The 17,992-nt window shown below is 38.5% G+C and overlaps 1 protein-coding gene across 5 annotated transcripts in view; it reads right to left on the bottom strand.

The window, feature by feature from the left end:
• The window catches only part of LOC137244812 (uncharacterized), an 84,706-nt gene extending 72,554 nt beyond the window's left edge, over positions 1-12,152 (bottom strand). The window contains exons 1-2 of one of the 5 annotated variants that reach the window (XM_067774373.1): positions 11,761-12,152; positions 11,275-11,551 (exon numbers count right to left, since the gene is read on the bottom strand). The gene's annotated coding sequence lies outside the window, so the exon portion shown is untranslated. The remainder of the gene's footprint in view (positions 1-11,274; positions 11,552-11,760) is intronic. The other 4 variants (XM_067774375.1, XM_067774376.1, XM_067774377.1 and 1 more) reach the window with 4 other exon arrangements.
• Positions 12,153-17,992: the final 5,840 nt, after the last annotated feature.

Below are 17,992 nucleotides of genomic sequence, written 5' to 3'. Positions count from 1 at the left end.
GTGGCACTGCCCCTTTTATGACTAAGCAATTTTATATGTTTCGGGAGCCATAACTGGAATAAAAACTAACACATCGTAGTGAAATTGTGTACAGATATTTTCCTTATAGCAGAAAATATTTCTAGTAAAAATGGACGGTATCAGTTAAAGACCACGGCAATTTAGATATAAATCAAGTTTAAACAGGCGGTGCCACGTGTTATGTAGAAAAGTAATTTATCTGATATGAAATGTACAATTGAAGCTCACGCTGAGTATATAATGTTCGATTACACCCGAACTTAGACACCTTTACTTGTTAATGATAGAAGCAACTTTGTTAGTCTAAGGTTGTAAGACCAGGTACACATAATCTTCGACACTTTACAGCCCCGCGCTTGAACCCTCGCCTTTACCGCGTGGTCGATCATATGCGCATCTTGCCTTCGCTTAATCATTAATCATATAAATTGTGGAAGATATGACAAAATCCTCTTTTCTGAAAAATCGGTTGTATGGGGGATATATGCTATAGTGGTCCGATCTGGCCGGTTCCGACAAATGTCTAATCGGACACTTAAATATACTCGCTCACCAAATTTTATCAATATATCTAAACAAGTAAGGAAGGCTAAGTTCGGGTGTAACCGAACATTACATACTCAGTTGAGAGCTGTGCAGACAAAATAAGAGAAAATCACCATGTTGTAAAAAGAACCTAGGGTAACCCTGGAATGTGTTTGTATGACATGTGTATCAAATGGAAGGTATAAAAGAGTATTTTAAGAGGGAGTGGCCCATAGTTCTATAGATGGACGCCATTTAGGGATATCGCCATAAAGGTGGACCAGGCCTGACTCTAGAATTTGTTTGTACGATATGGGTATCAAATGAAAGGTGTTAATGAGTATTTTAAAAGGGAGTAGGCCTTAGTTCTATAGGTGGACGCCTTTTCGAGATATCGCCATAAAGATGGACCAGGGGTGACTCTGGAATTTGTTTGTACGATATGGGTATCAAATGAAAGGTGTTAATGAGTATTTTAAAAGGGAGTGGGCCTTAGTTCTATAGGTGGACGCCTTTTCGAGATATCGCCATAAAGGTGGGCCAGGGGTGACTCTAGAATTTTTTTGTACGATATAGGTGTCAAATGAAAGGTATTAATGAGTATTTTAAAGGGGAGTGGGCCTTAGTTCTATAGGTGGACGCCTTTTCGGAATATCGTTATAAAGGTGGACCAGGGTTGACTCTAGAATTCGTTTGTACGATATGGGTATCAAATGAAATGTGTTAATGATAATTTTAAAAGGGAGTGGGCCTAAGTTCTATAGGTGGACGCCTTTTCGAGATATCGCCATAAAGGTGGACCAGGGGTGACTCTAGAATGTGTTTGTACGATATGGGTATCAAATGAAAGGTGTTAATGAGTATTTTAAATGGGAGTGGGCCTTAGTTCTATATGTGGACGCCTTTTCGAGATATCGCCATAAAGGTGGGCCAGGGGTGACTCTAGAATTTTTTTGTACGATATAGGTGTCAAATGAAAGGTATTAATGAGTATTTTAAAAGGGAGTGGGCCTTAGTTCTATAGGTGGACGCCTTTTCGGAATATCGTTATAAAGGTGGACCAGGGTTGACTCTAGAATGCGTTTGTACGATATGGGTATCAAATGAAATGTGTTAATGAGTATTTTAAAAGGGAGTGGGCCTTAGTTCTATAGGTGGACGCCTTTTCGAGATATCGCCATAAAGGTGACCCGGGGTGACTCTAGAATTTGTTTGTACGATATGGGTATCAAATGAAAGGTGTTAATGAGTATTTTAAAAGGGAGTGGGCCTTAGTTCTATAGGTGGACGCCTTTTCGAGATATCGCCATAAAGATGACCCGGGGTGACTCTAGAATTTGTTTGTACTATATGGGTATCAAATGAAAAGTGTTAATGAGTATTTTAAAAGGGAGTGGGCTTTAGTTCTATAGGTGGACGCCTTTTCGAGATATCGCCATAAAGATGACCCGGGGTGACTCTAGAATTTGTTTGTACTATATGGGTATCAAATGAAAAGTGTTAATGAGTATTTTAAAAGGGAGTGGGCCTTAGTTCTATAGGTGGACGCCTTTTCGGAATATCGTTATAAAGGTGGACCAGGGTTGACTCTAGAATGCGTTTGTACGATATGGGTATCAAATGAAATGCGTTAATGATAATTTTAAAAGGGAGTGGGCCTTAGTTCTATAGGTGGACGCCTTTTCGAGATATCGCCATAAAGGTGACCCGGGGTGACTCTAGAATTTTTTTGTCCGATATAGGTGTCAAATGAAAGGTATTAATGAGTATTTTAAAAGGGAGTGGGCCTTAGTTCTACAGGTGGACGCCTTTTCGGAATATCGTTATAAAGGTGGACCAGGGTTGACTCTAGAATGCGTTTGTACGATATGGGTATCAAATGAAATGTGTTAATGATAATTTTAAAAGGGAGTGGGCCTAAGTTCTATAGGTGGACGCCTTTTCGAGATATCGCCATAAAGGTGGACCAGGGGTGACTCTAGAATGTGTTTGTACGATATGGGTATCAAATGAAAGGTGTTAATGAGTATTTTAAATGGGAGTGGGCCTTAGTTCTATATGTGGACGCCTTTTCGAGATATCGCCATAAAGGTGACCCGGGGTGACTCTAGAATTTTTTTGTCCGATATAGGTGTCAAATGAAAGGTATTAATGAGTATTTTAAAAGGGAGTGGGCCTTAGTTCTACAGGTGGACGCCATTTCGGAATATCGTTATAAAGGTGGACCAGGGTTGACTCTAGAATGCGTTTGTACGATATGGGTATCAAATGAAATGTGTTAATGAGTATTTTAAAAGGGAGTGGGCCTTAGTTCTATAGGTGGACGCCTTTTCGAGATATCGCCATAAAGGTGACCCGGGGTGACTCTAGAATTTGTTTGTACGATATGGGTATCAAATGAAAGGTGTTAATGAGTATTTTAAAAGGGAGTGGGCCTTAGTTCTATAGGTGGACGCCTTTTCGAGATATCGCCATAAAGATGACCCGGGGTGACTCTAGAATTTGTTTGTACTATATGGGTATCAAATGAAAAGTGTTAATGAGTATTTTAAAAGGGAGTGGGCTTTAGTTCTATAGGTGGACGCCTTTTCGAGATATCGCCATAAAGATGACCCGGGGTGACTCTAGAATTTGTTTGTACTATATGGGTATCAAATGAAAAGTGTTAATGAGTATTTTAAAAGGGAGTGGGCCTTAGTTCTATAGGACGCCTTTTCGGAATATCGTTATAAAGGTGGACCAGGGTTGACTCTAGAATGCGTTTGTACGATATGGGTATCAAATGAAATGCGTTAATGATAATTTTAAAAGGGAGTGGGCCTAAGTTCTATAGGTGGACGCCTTTTCGGAATATCGTTATAAAGGTGGACCAGGGTTGACTCTAGAATGCGTTTGTACGATATGGGTATCAAATGAAATGCGTTAATGATAATTTTAAAAGGGAGTGGGCCTTAGTTCTATAGGTGGACGCCTTTTCGAGATATCGCCATAAAGGTGGGCCAGGGGTGACTCTAGAATTTTTTTGTCCGATATAGGTGTCAAATGAAAGGTATTAATGAGTATTTTAAAAGGGAGTGGGCCTTAGTTCTACAGGTGGACGCCTTTTCGGAATATCGTTATAAAGGTGGACCAGGGTTGACTCTAGAATGCGTTTGTACGATATGGGTATCAAATGAAATGTGTTAATGATAATTTTAAAAGGGAGTGGGCCTAAGTTCTATAGGTGGACGCCTTTTCGAGATATCGCCATAAAGGTGGACCAGGGGTGACTCTAGAATGTGTTTGTACGATATGGGTATCAAATGAAAGGTGTTAATGAGTATTTTAAAAGGGAGTGGGCCTTAGTTCTATATGTGGACGCCTTTTCGGGATATCGCCATAAAGGTGGACCAGGGGTGACTCTAGAATTAGTTTGTACAATATGGGTATCAAACGAAAGGTATTAATGAGTATTTTAAAAGGGAGTGGGCTTTAGTTCTATATGTGGGCGCCTTTTCGAGATATCGCCATAAACGTGGACCAGGGGTGACTCTAGGATGTGTTTGTACGATATGGGTATCAAATGAAAGGTGTTAATGAGTATTTTAAAAGGGAGTGCGCCTTAGTTCTGTATGTGGACGCCTTTTCGAGATATCGCCATAAACGTGGACCAGGGGTGACTCTAGGATGTGTTTGTACGATATGGGTATCAAATGAAAGGTGTTAATGAGTATTTTAAAAGGGAGTGGGCCTTAGTTCTATATGTGGACGCCTTTTCGAGATATCGCCATAAAGGTGGACCAGGGGTGACTCTAGAATGTGTTTGTACGATATGGGTATCAAATGAAATGTGTTAATGATAATTTTAAAAGGGAGTGGGCCTAAGTTTTATAGGTGGACGCCTTTTCGAGATATCGCCATAAAGGTGGACCAGGGGTGACTATAGAATGCGATTGTACGATATGGGTATCAAATGAAAGGTGTTAATGAGTATTTTAAATGGGAGTGGGCCTTAGTTCTATATGTGGGACGCCTTTTCGAGATATCGCCATAAACGTGGACCAGGGGTGACTCTAGAATTTTTTTGTACGATATAGGTGTCAAATGAAAGGTATTAATGAGTATTTTAAAAGGGAGTGGGCCTTAGTTCTATATGTGGACGCCTTTTCGGGAAATCGCCATAAAGGTGGACCAGGGGTGACTCTAGAATTAGTTTGTACAATATGGGTATCAAACGAAAGGTATTAATGAGTATTTTAAAAGGGAGTGGGCCTTAGTTCTATATGTGGACGCCTTTTCGAGATATCGCCATAAACGTGGACCAGGGGTGACTCTAGGATGTGTTTGTACGATATGGGTATCAAATGAAAGGTGTTAATGAGTATTTTAAAAGGGAGTGGGCCTTAGTTCTATATGTGGGCGCCTTTTCGAGATATCGCCATAAAGGTGGACCAGGGGTGACCCTAGAATTTGTTTGTACGATATGGGTATCAAATGAAAGGTGTTAATGAGTATTTTAAAAGGGAGTGGGACTTAGTTCTATAGGTGGACGCTGGCCGTGGACGTGGGCCTTAGTTCTATATGTGGACGCCTTTTCGAGATATCGCAATAAACGTGGACCAGGGGTGACTCTAGAATGTGTTTGTACGATATGGGTATTAAATTAAAGGTATTAATGAGGGTTTTAAAAGGGAGTGGTGGTAGTTGTATATGTGAAGGCGTTTTCCAGATATCGACCAAAATGTGGACCAGGGTGACCCAGAACATCATCTGTCGGGTACCGCTAATTTATTTATATATGTAATACCACGAACAGTATTCCTCCCAAGATTCCAAGGGCTTTTGATTTCGCCCTGCAAAACTTTTTCATTTTCTTCTACTTAATATGGTAGATGTCACACCCATTTTACCAATTTTTTTTCTAAAGTTATATTTTGCGTCAATAGGCCAATACAACTACCATGTTTCATCCCTTTTTTCGTATTTGGTAATAATAGAGTCTAAGCCTCTACCAAATTTCACAAGGATTGGTAAATTTTTGTTCGACTTATGGCATTAAAAGTATCCTAAACACATTAAATGAAAAAGGGCGGAGCCACGCCCATTTTGAAATTTTCCTTTATTTTTGTATTTTGTTGCACCATATCATTACTGGAGTTGAATGTTGACATAATTTACTTATATACTGTAAAGATATTAACTTTTCTTTTAAAATTTGACTTAAAAAATTTTTTTTTTTAAAAGTGGGCGTGGTCGTTCTCCGATTTTGCTAATTTTTATTAAGCATACATATAGTAATAAGAGTAACGTTCCTGCGAAATTTCATCATGATATCTTCAACGACTGCCAAATTACAGCTTGCAAAACTTCTAAATTACCTTCTTTTAAAAGTGGGCGGTGCCACGCCCATTGTCCAAAATTTTACTAGTTTTCTATTCTGCATCATAAGTTCAACTCACCTACCAAGTTTCATCGCTTAATCCATATTTGGTAATGAATTATCGCACTTTTTCGATTTTTCGAAATTTCCGATATCGAAAAAGTGGGCGTAGTTATAGTCCGATATCGTTCATTTTGAATTGCGATTTGAGATGAGTGCCAAGGAACCTACATACCAAATTTCATCAAGATACCTCAAAATTTACTCAAGTTATCGTGTTAACGGACAGACGGACGGACGGACATGGCTCAATCGAATTTTTTTTCGATACTGATGATTTTGATATATGGAAGTCTATATCTATCTCGATTCCTTTATACCTATACAACCAACCGTTATCCAATCAAAGTTAATATACTCTGTGAGCTCTGCTCAACTGAGTATAAAAATTGGGGGACTAGTTTGCATACAAGCAGACAGACGGACAGACGGACATGGCTAAATGAACTCAGCTCTTTATCCTGATCATTTTGGTATATTTATTTTGAGATTCGTGACGAAGTTAATATACCATTTCATTTTCATGAAAGGTATAAATATATTGCTCAAAATTTCTTTCTACTTTCTCAAAATGTTCTGTGATTGCAAAACCAAACGCGGCACCAACACTAACATTGCAAGCCACGTTAGAGCCATCTTCACCAATCAATTTGAATTCCTTCGCCCCTCCCATCGTATTTCGTATATGGCAGCAAAGCACATTGTTTTGCTAAATGATTTTGTATTTTTGAATTAGCGACACGTTTGCAAGTCAAACAATCAACCAAAAAAACAGCTCATCATAGGTCGCCAACCAAGTCAGTCAGTCAGTTAGCCCACCTGGCCGAGTAACAATTATACCTGTACCAATATACATATGTATATTATATTAGCACGTTATCTGCATATTACAAGACGGTACGAATAACTCTTTTTTTCTACGAGTATAAACCAAGTGACCACATAGCGGTCAGACTTGTAAAAACTTTTGAAGACTTTAATAAGGTAATAAGAGCAACTGATTTACATACATATTTACATATATGATAATATTTGTACATAGCATTACAAAAACAAGTCTGTTTTATTTTTTAATAATTTTTTTTTTTTATTTTTAAGTAGATAATCAACGTTCCGGTAATATTGGAGCATCACTCCGCGTCGCATATTTGTGCTGTTGTTCCGGGTTTGTGCAATGGAGGGAGGTAGCTCAGAAACACAGACAAGCAAGGGGTAGATTGACGTATTTTCATTGTTTATAAAATTTGCTTAAAATAAAACAAAACAAAAGAAATACATCAAATTATCTGATAATATTTAATTTTGTTTTTGAGGTTTAAAATAAATATGTCGGTACATACATATCTATGTATGCATGGATGATTATAGTAAAGCGCAAGAAATAGTAGCAAAAATGGCGAAAAACTCGATTTATATGTAAATAAAAATTAATCAAGATTTGGCTAAACAAAAAAAAAGAAGAAGAAATGCCATATCAAATGATAAAACTCACGATTCTTTGATATTTTTGCGTGAGAAGAAAGTCTCTAAAGTAATGTTGAAACCAAGCAAGCACAACAAATAAGTAATAATAGTAATAAAAAAATTGATTGACGCACCCAACTTTAGAATATCTTTTCTAGCAATGTTTTTCATATTTTATTGCAGCACAGATAAAAACTGGATTTAGCAAAATTTATATAGACAAAAGATTTAGGAAACAGACTCGGATTATTTGTGTTAGACAACAATTAGAAAAGCTACGAAATTATTCACATTCTCTTTTAACCTTACTAAATGGAGAAATTTAAATTTGATCTATGATCTTTATATAGAAATTTTAAGTAACATTTGCAACCCTTTCTTTCACCTCTTATCTAACAAATTGGTGTCATTGGTGGTTTCGTCCTGGTGTTGAATCTTCGTTCCATAAAATGTAAAGTAAAGTTTTCACTCTTGCTTTCTCTGATACTTTTCGTAAACGCTTATTTTGCCGTTTCTCACTTGAATTAGGAAAAATGGCTCTATTTTCACTACAGCAGCGGATCATTTCTGATTAATTTAAGGTGGTGTTAGTCTTAGCCCACGACCACGTGAACTCATGCACACTAAACTTCAATCAATCCACAATAGTTAATCTATGCGTTTACATATGGGTGTTTAGAAACGGTACGGCATTGGATCATAAAGTTTTTCTTTTGTTATAAACGACATTCGTTGAAGGTAAAATAATATTTTCCTAAAATTTACCGAAATGGCTTATGATGGATGGAAAATTTGCAGGAATGATAAAAAAATATACTAGGATTATAACTGCAGCGATGTTCTTAGCTAGCCAAAAATTTAGTTGGACCTGTTCGGACGTTCCGGATCGGAAGTTCCACTTTTTTAAATGAAAATAACAATTGTCGTGGTCATATTTTATTTGTATGTCTGCAGACTCCGATATGAGAAAATCTGTTTCAAATAAATTTATAAAGAAATAAGGCATTCTGGTTTTTGACATCCTTACAATCATAACTGCTAATGCTTCTCGAAAAACAAATTATGGGACTATAAAAATTTCTGAAAATCCAGTTAAGTGCTAAAATTATAACAGGCAAACCGCCGCTACGACTTATTTTTTCAAACGTAAAATATAAAATGCGCCCGGTGCTGGAGAAAATCAGGTATAGTTAAAGCATATCAAGCTTCATCCCGTATATTCTAATTCTACTTTGTATTATTAGTTTGATGGAGCATAGAGTGTACTAAATAAATATACATATGATTTTATCACTTCACTAACTCTATTTCAAAAAATGTCCTATTCATTTTGTTTTGTGATATTTCCGACGGAAATTCCGTCGTCGTCCCTTGTCAAATTAGGTTTGGAAAAAAACGGTTCGGTGTTTTGCCATCTTCAGTTTTATTTTTCGTTCTGATCTGTTGTTGTCGTTGGTTTTAAAATTATTGTTCGTAAGTATATGAGCAGCTATCGCCAAGTTGGATGTTTGTATATGTTTGTATTTGTGTTTGCGTCATGTGTTCATTTAGAAAGGGAGGTGGTTGTCGCGTATAAATTTGTGTGGTTAGCTGAGACAGGTAGAAGTCAGTAATTTTAGTCTTTGGACTTTTTGTTTGTGTGTTGTTTGCTTTGTTCGTTTATTGTTTTGTGTTAATTTGTTGATGCGTGTTTGCATTTTGTACCTGTGTGAATACTTTGTTTTAAAGATTCAAATATTGTGTCAGAAATAGTGTTTGCCTGTTCGTTTATTATTCTACCGTCGAATGTTTTTTGTTCGTAGATTTCAATGATGTTTGCTGGGGAACATCATTTTCGACCATGTGATGCGCAAAGTGGGACTCTGGTATGATAGTTGTATTCGTGTTTTTTGTTGTAGTCCCTAATGCGTTCTTACTTGTCGTCCTGTTTAACCTATGTAACTGTGTTAGCATTTGCATTGTATACGTCATGGCTGTTAAATGTATCCTGTGAGCTACTGTTAGTTCTTTGTTTTCGCCCTAAATTGTGCGCTGTTTTGAATGCTGTCTAAATATTACAACATTTCAAAATGTTTGCCAATTTATGTGTTGCCCTTCGAGTATATATCAATGCCGTCCAAAGGTTTGTACCTTTCTTTTAATTATTCCGCTTTTGTACTCCAAGATCCCTTCTGAGTTTATCTACTAATGCTTTTTCAGTGCGAGAGAGTTTAACTCTCTTTTCATATATGCTTGTTGTGTAGAAGTGGTGTTATAAGTCCAAATATGTCCGTGTGTATAAAGACCCTTAATGTTGAATTTTTGTGTTGTTATGGGCGGCTCCAGTTGTTATGTATTTCTAGTAACCTAGTGTGTTTGATTAACCTTTAATATTTCTCAAATAAGCCAATTAATTTGGACCAATATTTTTTGTCATAGTGGACAACATATGCTACTTTCGATTGACATATATGGGATTATCCTAGGCAAAAGTTTACCCCTTTGCTCTTGGTTGACACTTCTACGGAAACACACATATCTTTGTTTTAGAGTCTGATAAAATATCATATCCATTGGTTCATACATGTGTTTGTATGTAATATCTAATATCCTGCCAGCAATTTCCAAATAGTTTTATCGTCTATCGCCAAGAAGCAGCTTATTCCATACGTTTTGCAGATGTTTAGGTGATAATTAACAACGTTTTAAATTTTCGCTTATTTCTATAATTTTTCTGAAGTCTTTTTTAATTAAATATTTTGGTGGACTGGGGCAAAGTTCGCCCCCCAAAAGCCACTGAAGCTCTGTAAATCTGTCACACAGATATCAATTCTACACTCAAATAAATCTTTTTTCCTTAGAAAAATCAAAAAAAACCTTTATCTTATATCCACGGAAATTTTCTACATTATTATAAAAATTCATATAATAAATTGAGGAACAATTCGCTCTAATGTTTACCTTCCGAGGAAGTTTTTTTGAATGTTTATTGGCAGCCACGACCGCTAGTTCTTAAACGTACATATTTTGCTCACGTGTGACGAATAAACATCTGGCTTAGAAGTACAATGAGAAAGTCTATTGTACGAGCCAAGCCGAATCAATTAAATTCGCCTTGGTACCTACGAGCATTCCATGGAAAATCGTTAAATTTCACCGATTTTCGAATTTCTCTCCTTTTTAATTTTCAATGCCAATATATTTTAAATATGTCACACCTTATCGTACCAAGTAGGAAAAATTTAATCTGAGAGAAAAAGTAAAAAAAAAAAATTGGTATTGTAAAAAGGAAAAAACATTTTAAAAATCAAAAAGTTTACAAAAATTCCTTAACAACCGTTTTTTTATTCCTTCACATTCATTAGCAGAAAAAATGCAAAATGTTTATTTCTTAAAATAGACTAAGCCTGTAGGTACCTGGAATACGCCTGTGAATATAAGTAAACTGGAGTTAAGTTCTAAAAATAAAAATAAAATATGTACGATTTGTCACGTACCAACCGTGGAATGCTCCTGTAACAGTTATTTAAAGAGCAGGTGGAAAATTATCACCTTCGCTGTGTGCTTTTAAGTTGCCTCCCTTTAAGATGGCGTGAACGACTTCCCGCTAGAATATATGTAAGCTCTCTCTGAACATTGGTTACCAGGTCACCCATTTGGTTTGGACAGACATTTGAAAGAAAATGAGGTGATCCCGAAGTTAAAGAAGGCGCTCGGTGTTCGGATACTAGTGCGTTTACCGTATTCATATAATGTGCATTTCATACCTTAACAAAAAATCTGTTTTTTTTTTTTTTGAACCACCCTAATATGTACATACCAAAATAATGTCTCATACATATATTTATTTTGTGTTTTTTAATCACCTTTTCTATGGAAATTTCACATTTAATACGTTTGTGAAATTTCCCTTTGTTGATTCGAGCATCTGCTGTGTTTACTTCTCGTATCTGGATATAAGAAGTTATCTCAAATTAAAGCAAACTTTCGCCATATTTCACAATTTTCACAATATTGATTTATTTTGAATTTACGCGCAATTTTTCTTATCAAATATGTCTGGACATTTACACACACACACTTATGTGTATACACACATATACATATACATATATGCATTAAAATATGTTTTTAATTCAATGGCTTTTATGTACATATGTATGTATGTATGTATATTGGTTGAGCAGCGTAGGCGGCATACGGAATACTTTTTGCACCGAATCCGTCAAAAATATTATAAATACATATGTATGTACATAAATATAAAAAAATTGCTATTTGTAGCAAAATTGATTTTAACGCACAATCCGCGAGGCGCTGCATTAAACGACAAACGTTTCGATATGACTTACACACACACACATGCATACAAATATGGATCCAAGCACGATTTCAACTTTTTTCTGTTAAAAGTTAATATGAAGACATAAGAAAACACTCGCTTTTACAACAACAAGACACAATTATAAACGACCGATGGAGCAGCACAATCAAAAGGGGGCAGGTGGACGGTAATCGTAGCTTGGCGACGGATATGATGGAGCGTAGAATAATAAAATAAAAACTCACAAAATATTTGTTTAAAAAAAATTCGAGTTGCGCGACGACTATCGCTCGTTGTAACCGCTCTGCTCTTACTGCAATGAAAATGTTTGAGTTTTATCAAGTCAAGGTAAGCTCTACTTGGAATGTTTTGGACTGCGTTGCTCCACGAGCAGCTTACGGCATGAGTACGATTTTATATCCAAATCGGTCAGCGTGTAGTCAGCAACTGCCCAAATGACGATCAGGGACAAGTCTGTTTGGTGCCATACTTACATGCATACGTATGTATGTATGTACGTTGTTTAAGCTCTTGTCTGGAGCTACAATGCATAGAGCTCTGGCCGAAAAGCCGAAGTTGACAAGTAGGCAAGTGGAAAAATGTACAAGTGCTGTGAGTTCAATCAAGCGGTAAGAGTGAATATGCACTGATTGAGCATTGTAATGATTAATAAATAATAGTTGGATACGAGGGTTGTTAGTTAAGTTTTAAGATAATAGCTTACCATCTCCCCTCGTACACAGTTTAGCACTTCGAGACTCGAGACACCGGTTTCTTGCGATATTTTCGAAAAGATTAATAAAGCTCGCGAGTAGAAACTCAATTCAATTTAATGACTTTTCCCGAACACAAGCTATAAGAAATCGTAGGTTCTACAATATAATATTACCACGGCAGCGATTAAATTGAATGTCGAAAAGTTCGTGAGCCTTACCACTATTTCGAGAATCTCGCGAGAAGCAGCAATCGCGAAAAATTTCTTCTCGGAACGAATTCGAGAGATCGGGAGCCCTATATGAAATAATGAAATCTAAAGATATATTTATATTCGAATTTTTATAACTCTCTTTACAATCTTATTCTGTATCGCACTATCCTCCCTTCTTTCAATTTTCCACTCCTATTCCGTCCTAAGAGGTCCAATTCGGCTCCCACATCTAATACCACTCACAAACCCCTCCACCACCATCAAACCCCACCACTCTCACTACAATTCTCACAAATACTACGACATCCACTCCCACTTGAACACCGTAACCCGACCAGCGTGCTGAAGGGGAAAGTGCACCGTAAAGGCACTATTCTCAAAGTACTCTTGCTCCTCTACCCATGCAAACTGTCCACCAGGCAAGGTATATTATGGTTTAGACACAGGCCGAGTTACAGGGGTGATCGTACTATTATAATACTTTTTTTTAGTTAATTCAACCATATTCCTTATTCCATTTTGTACGGCTTCCTTTCAACCTACTGTTGGGATGGCTTGACGGCATATATACTAAATCGGATACGGTCTTTCAGTTTCATGGTTTTGTAAGGAAAGGTTGCAGACATAGAACTGTTATAAGTAATGCCAGAATAGGTTGCAGACATAAGTGAGCTTGCGTCTTTATCTACATCGGAGAACACCTATCCGAATCCTAGCCTAACTCAGCACACTTTTAAACCTGTTTAATCGTGTTTTGGAAACAGTTATCCGCTCAGTTGTAAGAGCCACTACTCTCGTCATCAGAACCTCTTAGCCCTCCTCCACCCGTACCTTTCAACTCAGCGGAATTCTTCTTTCTTTGCTTCCGAATACGGATTAATAAGTACTTGGTGGGATTAACCTCCGAGGGGATTTATGCTAAACTTCTCTTCCAATTTGCGGCGTGCGCTTTTTAACTTTTCTAACAAATTGCCGGGACGGGACTTACCTATATGTTTTATGCCGAGAAGATGCATGGAAAAAATACGCTCGGATTGTTTGCTAAACCACTGCTAGGGGGGAACCCCTTTAGAAAAAATGTTTGCTAATTGAAGAAAATACTGGAACAAATATTAGCAGCACTAAGGGATACTATCATCTCTAAGCCGATGCTAGGCAGCGACTTGTATGCACATCAATAGATCAATTATTATGTTTACACATAAGTACGTACACGCAGCGGAGAAGAGACGCACGAATACATGCAGATATCTTATCTGAGATGCTCCCAAAAGTATGCAATTATAATTGTGGAAGTGTCGCTCACAAATACACGCGCATATGAGAAGCTATACAAGTGCATCTGTAGTTATAATTTTATAGCAGTAACTAAGTAAATTCTGGAGGCGCCTAGAAGATGCAACGAGGAAATCACAGAGTATAAAAGGCAGCAACAGTAGAGGCGCGACAATCAGTTTCATTTAAGCAAGCTATTGGTTGTGAAGTATCAGGATTATTGTGACGTACTTTAATAAAGGCTATTTTGCATTATTAAATATTGGAGTTATTTATTCAACAGTTTAGCGATACGAACGTTAGTAGAAGGTTGCAAATAAGAGGAATTGCAGTAAACTCGTTACAATTGGTGTCAGAAGAGGAATTGTTGAATAAATTCTGAAGACCTCGAATTCAACTTTGACATGGCAAAGTTAAGTGAATTAAGGATACAGCAACTTAAAAAGGAGTTGGAAGCCCGTGGATTGAATACAACCGGCAATAAGATCGAACTTCAAGCACGGCTACGAGACGCTATGGAGTCGAAAGGAATTAATGTGGACGATGATGTCTTTCATCCTGATGGCGACGAGACAACAACAAAAATTGAAGAGAAGAACGGAAGTCCGAGTCCAGACGCAAGCGGCGAGAATAATGCGATATTGGCTTTGTTATCACAGATATCGTCAAAAATGGAAACCCAGGAAACACGCATAACAGAAATGTCATCACAAATATCCACAAATATGGCATCCCAATTGGAATCCCAAGAGACACGAATAACATCAAAGATGGAAACACAACTGAAAGAACAAGACGCACGCATAACAGTACAACTATACGCGCCGTATATCATCAAAACTCGAAGCGCGTATGGACGAGAAAATAACCCAGTTCGAGGAAAAAATCGAAGCCGAGATGGATGCTTTGAAAGGTCGTATACAGGAGTTGCAATTTAATCGCCCAGATGTTTCAGCAAGCAATCCAAAGGTAAAACACCATCCTTTGACGGTTCTGTTTCTTTCCAGGTCTTTAAGCTACAGTTTGAGAAGACCGCAGCAGTGAACAACTGGAATGCTGAAGATAAAGTTACAGCTCTATTCGTAGCATTGAAGGGGCCAGCAGCCGAAATCCTACAGACGATTCCCAAAGGAGAACGGAACAACTATGAAGCATTGATGGCCGCTGTCGAGAGATGTTATGGAAGCGAGCATAGAAAACAGATAATGCAAATTGAGCTGCAAAACCGTCACCAAAGAGAGAATGAGACTTTGCAGGAGTTTTCCTCGGATGTTGAAAGATTGGCTCATCTCGCAAGTGCGGACGCACCCGTGGAATACACCGCGAGGGTAAAAATCCAGAGTTTTATAAATGGCATACGGGACGTGGAAACGAAGCGAGCTACATACGCAAGCCCAAAGCTGACATTTGCTGAAACGGTATCACATGCATTGACTCAGGAAACTGCCTCACTATTGAGTAAACCAGCATATAAGGCTCATCGTGTGGAAGTAGAAAGGCCAGAGTGGGTAGGCGCAATATTGGAGGCGCTGAAAGGATCGCAAAAGCGGATTGAAAGAGTTATCAAATGCTTCAAATGCGAGAAGCCCGGTCACATTGCACGTCATTGCGATCTTGGTCTTGGTAGTTCCAACTTGGGTGGCCGTAAACGCAAAGCTGGAGGAGATGAACAAGAGCGTGCCAGATGTAAAGATCGAGAGCTAGCTCCAGCTATTGAATGTCCTGAGATATCTGTCTCGCAAATTGGAAAGAAATCAAGCAGTCTTACCGTCAGAGGGAATGTGGATGGCAAGGAGCGTGCACTGACTGTAGATACGGGCGCATCTCATCCCTTGATTCGATCTGATTTAGTCAACAGGAGAGTAAAACCATTACCTTGCGTACGGTCACAGGCGAGTATAACCAAGTCCAGGGAGAAGTGATATGTGAAGTCCTAATTGGGAAGGTCATGGTTCTACACAAATTCATTGTGGCGGAGATTGCTGATGAAGTCATATTGGGAGTGGACTTCTTAGTTGACCATGACATCAAGATCGATATGCAGAGAAGGTTTATGCGTTATGAGAATAAAGATGTACCACTTAACTTTAGTTTGGAGAAAGGGTTCAGCAGTAATAGAGTACTGGTGGAGAAGACTCGACAAAGACCACGGAAGTCAACGGTAAAGGTTGATGGATCGAATAGACCAAATAAAGCAAAATCAAAAGTACCTGCGAGAGAACTACTGGCATTGACAAAACCAAAGGGACGCACGAAAACGAAGGAAAGAATTTCCCAGAAGGAATGCGAGGGTAGTTTCAAGCCAGGGCGCACCACTGTTGTGAACCGTGGGAACGATACTGATTATGCGAAGCCAATCCGTCAAGCGCAAGCTCTGCGAAGTAGTTCATTGGCCAAACAAACGAGTGCGAGGGAACGATCCAGGATAATGAGTAGTAAGATGAAACGCAGGTACGATGAGAACAATAATTCGGAAGGTTGTGAAGAAGATCAGTGATACCATCTACCGCATACAAAGCATTGCGAAACCACGAAATAGAAGAGTGGTACATTTGGATATGCTATCAGCGTTTAGATCGAGAGATTTGTCTTAGGTGGAGGGCAGTGTAACGAATATTAGCAGCACTAAGGGATACATCTCTAAGCCGATGCTGAGCAGTGACTTGTATGCGCATCAATAGATCAATCATTATGTCTACACATATGTACGTACACGCAGCGGAGAAGAGACGCACAAACACATGTATATATCTTATCTGAGATGCTCCCAAAAGTATGCAATTATAATTGTGGAAGTGTCGCTCACAAATACACGCGCATATGAGAAGCTATACACGTGCATCTGTAGTTGTAATTTTATAGCAGTAACTAAGTAAATTCTGGAAGCGCCTAGAAGATGCAACGGGGAAATCACAGAGTATAAAAGGATGCAACAGTAGAGGCGCGACAATCAGTTTCATTTAAGCAAGCTATTGGCTGTGAAGGATCAGTGTTATTGTGACGTACTTTAATAAAGGCCATTTTGCATTATTAAATATTGGAATTATTTATTCAACAGTTTAGCGATACGAACGTTAGTAGAAGGTTGCAAATAAGAGGAATTGCAGTAAATTCGTTACAATACGTTTTTAAATTTTTGGTGCTTTGCTCGGACCCAGGACCTTCGGTACCCCAGTGGGTTAGGGGGCTTAGAATAGTTAGTAAGAGGCGACTAAAATACCAAAATGATTCAAGGGGTTGTGTAACGTATCCCTTTCAAGGGGTGCCAGCGCATATATAGCTTCTCCAACCCAATTGTCAACCTTACCTACCCGTGGCTAGCCCTGTTTCTTCAACAGCTGCGGCTCTGGCGACCGCAAGTTCCTCATGGACCTAGGGGGTGGGAAGGCCTTGAAGGTTTTATGTGGTTATAATAAATCGTTCCCGAGATGGTCTGGCTAGTACCTTGATGGGGCTTGCTACCGGAACGTACAGGACCTGCATCCGGCAAAGGACCATCAACATCGATAACGCTCCCCAAGGCCTTCGGAGAGCTACAACAACAAGGACCTGTGGTGCATAAGGCAGAGCTCGCCGCGGCCGCCAAATACGAATGTCGGTAGAAATAATTTTTGGGCCTTCATTCATTCGCTTAACATAACCTAGCCAGCGAAGCCTTCAGGATTTAATTATTTGCACTTTGCCCATTCATACAGCACAACATTAAACCTCCTACGATTCACAATGTTGGAAATACGGACAACACAATAAATCTTCCTTAGACCTCTTTCTCTAAAATTCGAAGGAGAGTTCTATCTTGCCTCGACGTTGTTCATGATTCCAAGCTGTAAAGTACGATAAAGCATGATTCTTGTTTGTCGAGAGAGGACTCTTTTTTTCAAGTCCCTAGAATGGTTCCTCGTACCATTTGAGACTGACATTGTTGCTGTTAATGCTCGTTCCCAGTTTGATGACTTCCTTCACAGTTTGAAATTTATCTTCGTGAACAGTGACGTGGCTTCCAAAGCCGCAAGTGTGCCTACTCTTTCTCCGACGACTGCAAGTGCTTCAACTTGCT

The sequence above is a fragment of the Eurosta solidaginis genome, chromosome 3 (genome assembly GCF_040869045.1).
Source record: "Eurosta solidaginis isolate ZX-2024a chromosome 3, ASM4086904v1, whole genome shotgun sequence".
Taxonomy (NCBI): Eukaryota; Metazoa; Arthropoda; class Insecta; order Diptera; family Tephritidae; genus Eurosta; species Eurosta solidaginis.
This window is presented reverse-complemented; position numbering and strand designations above follow the sequence as displayed.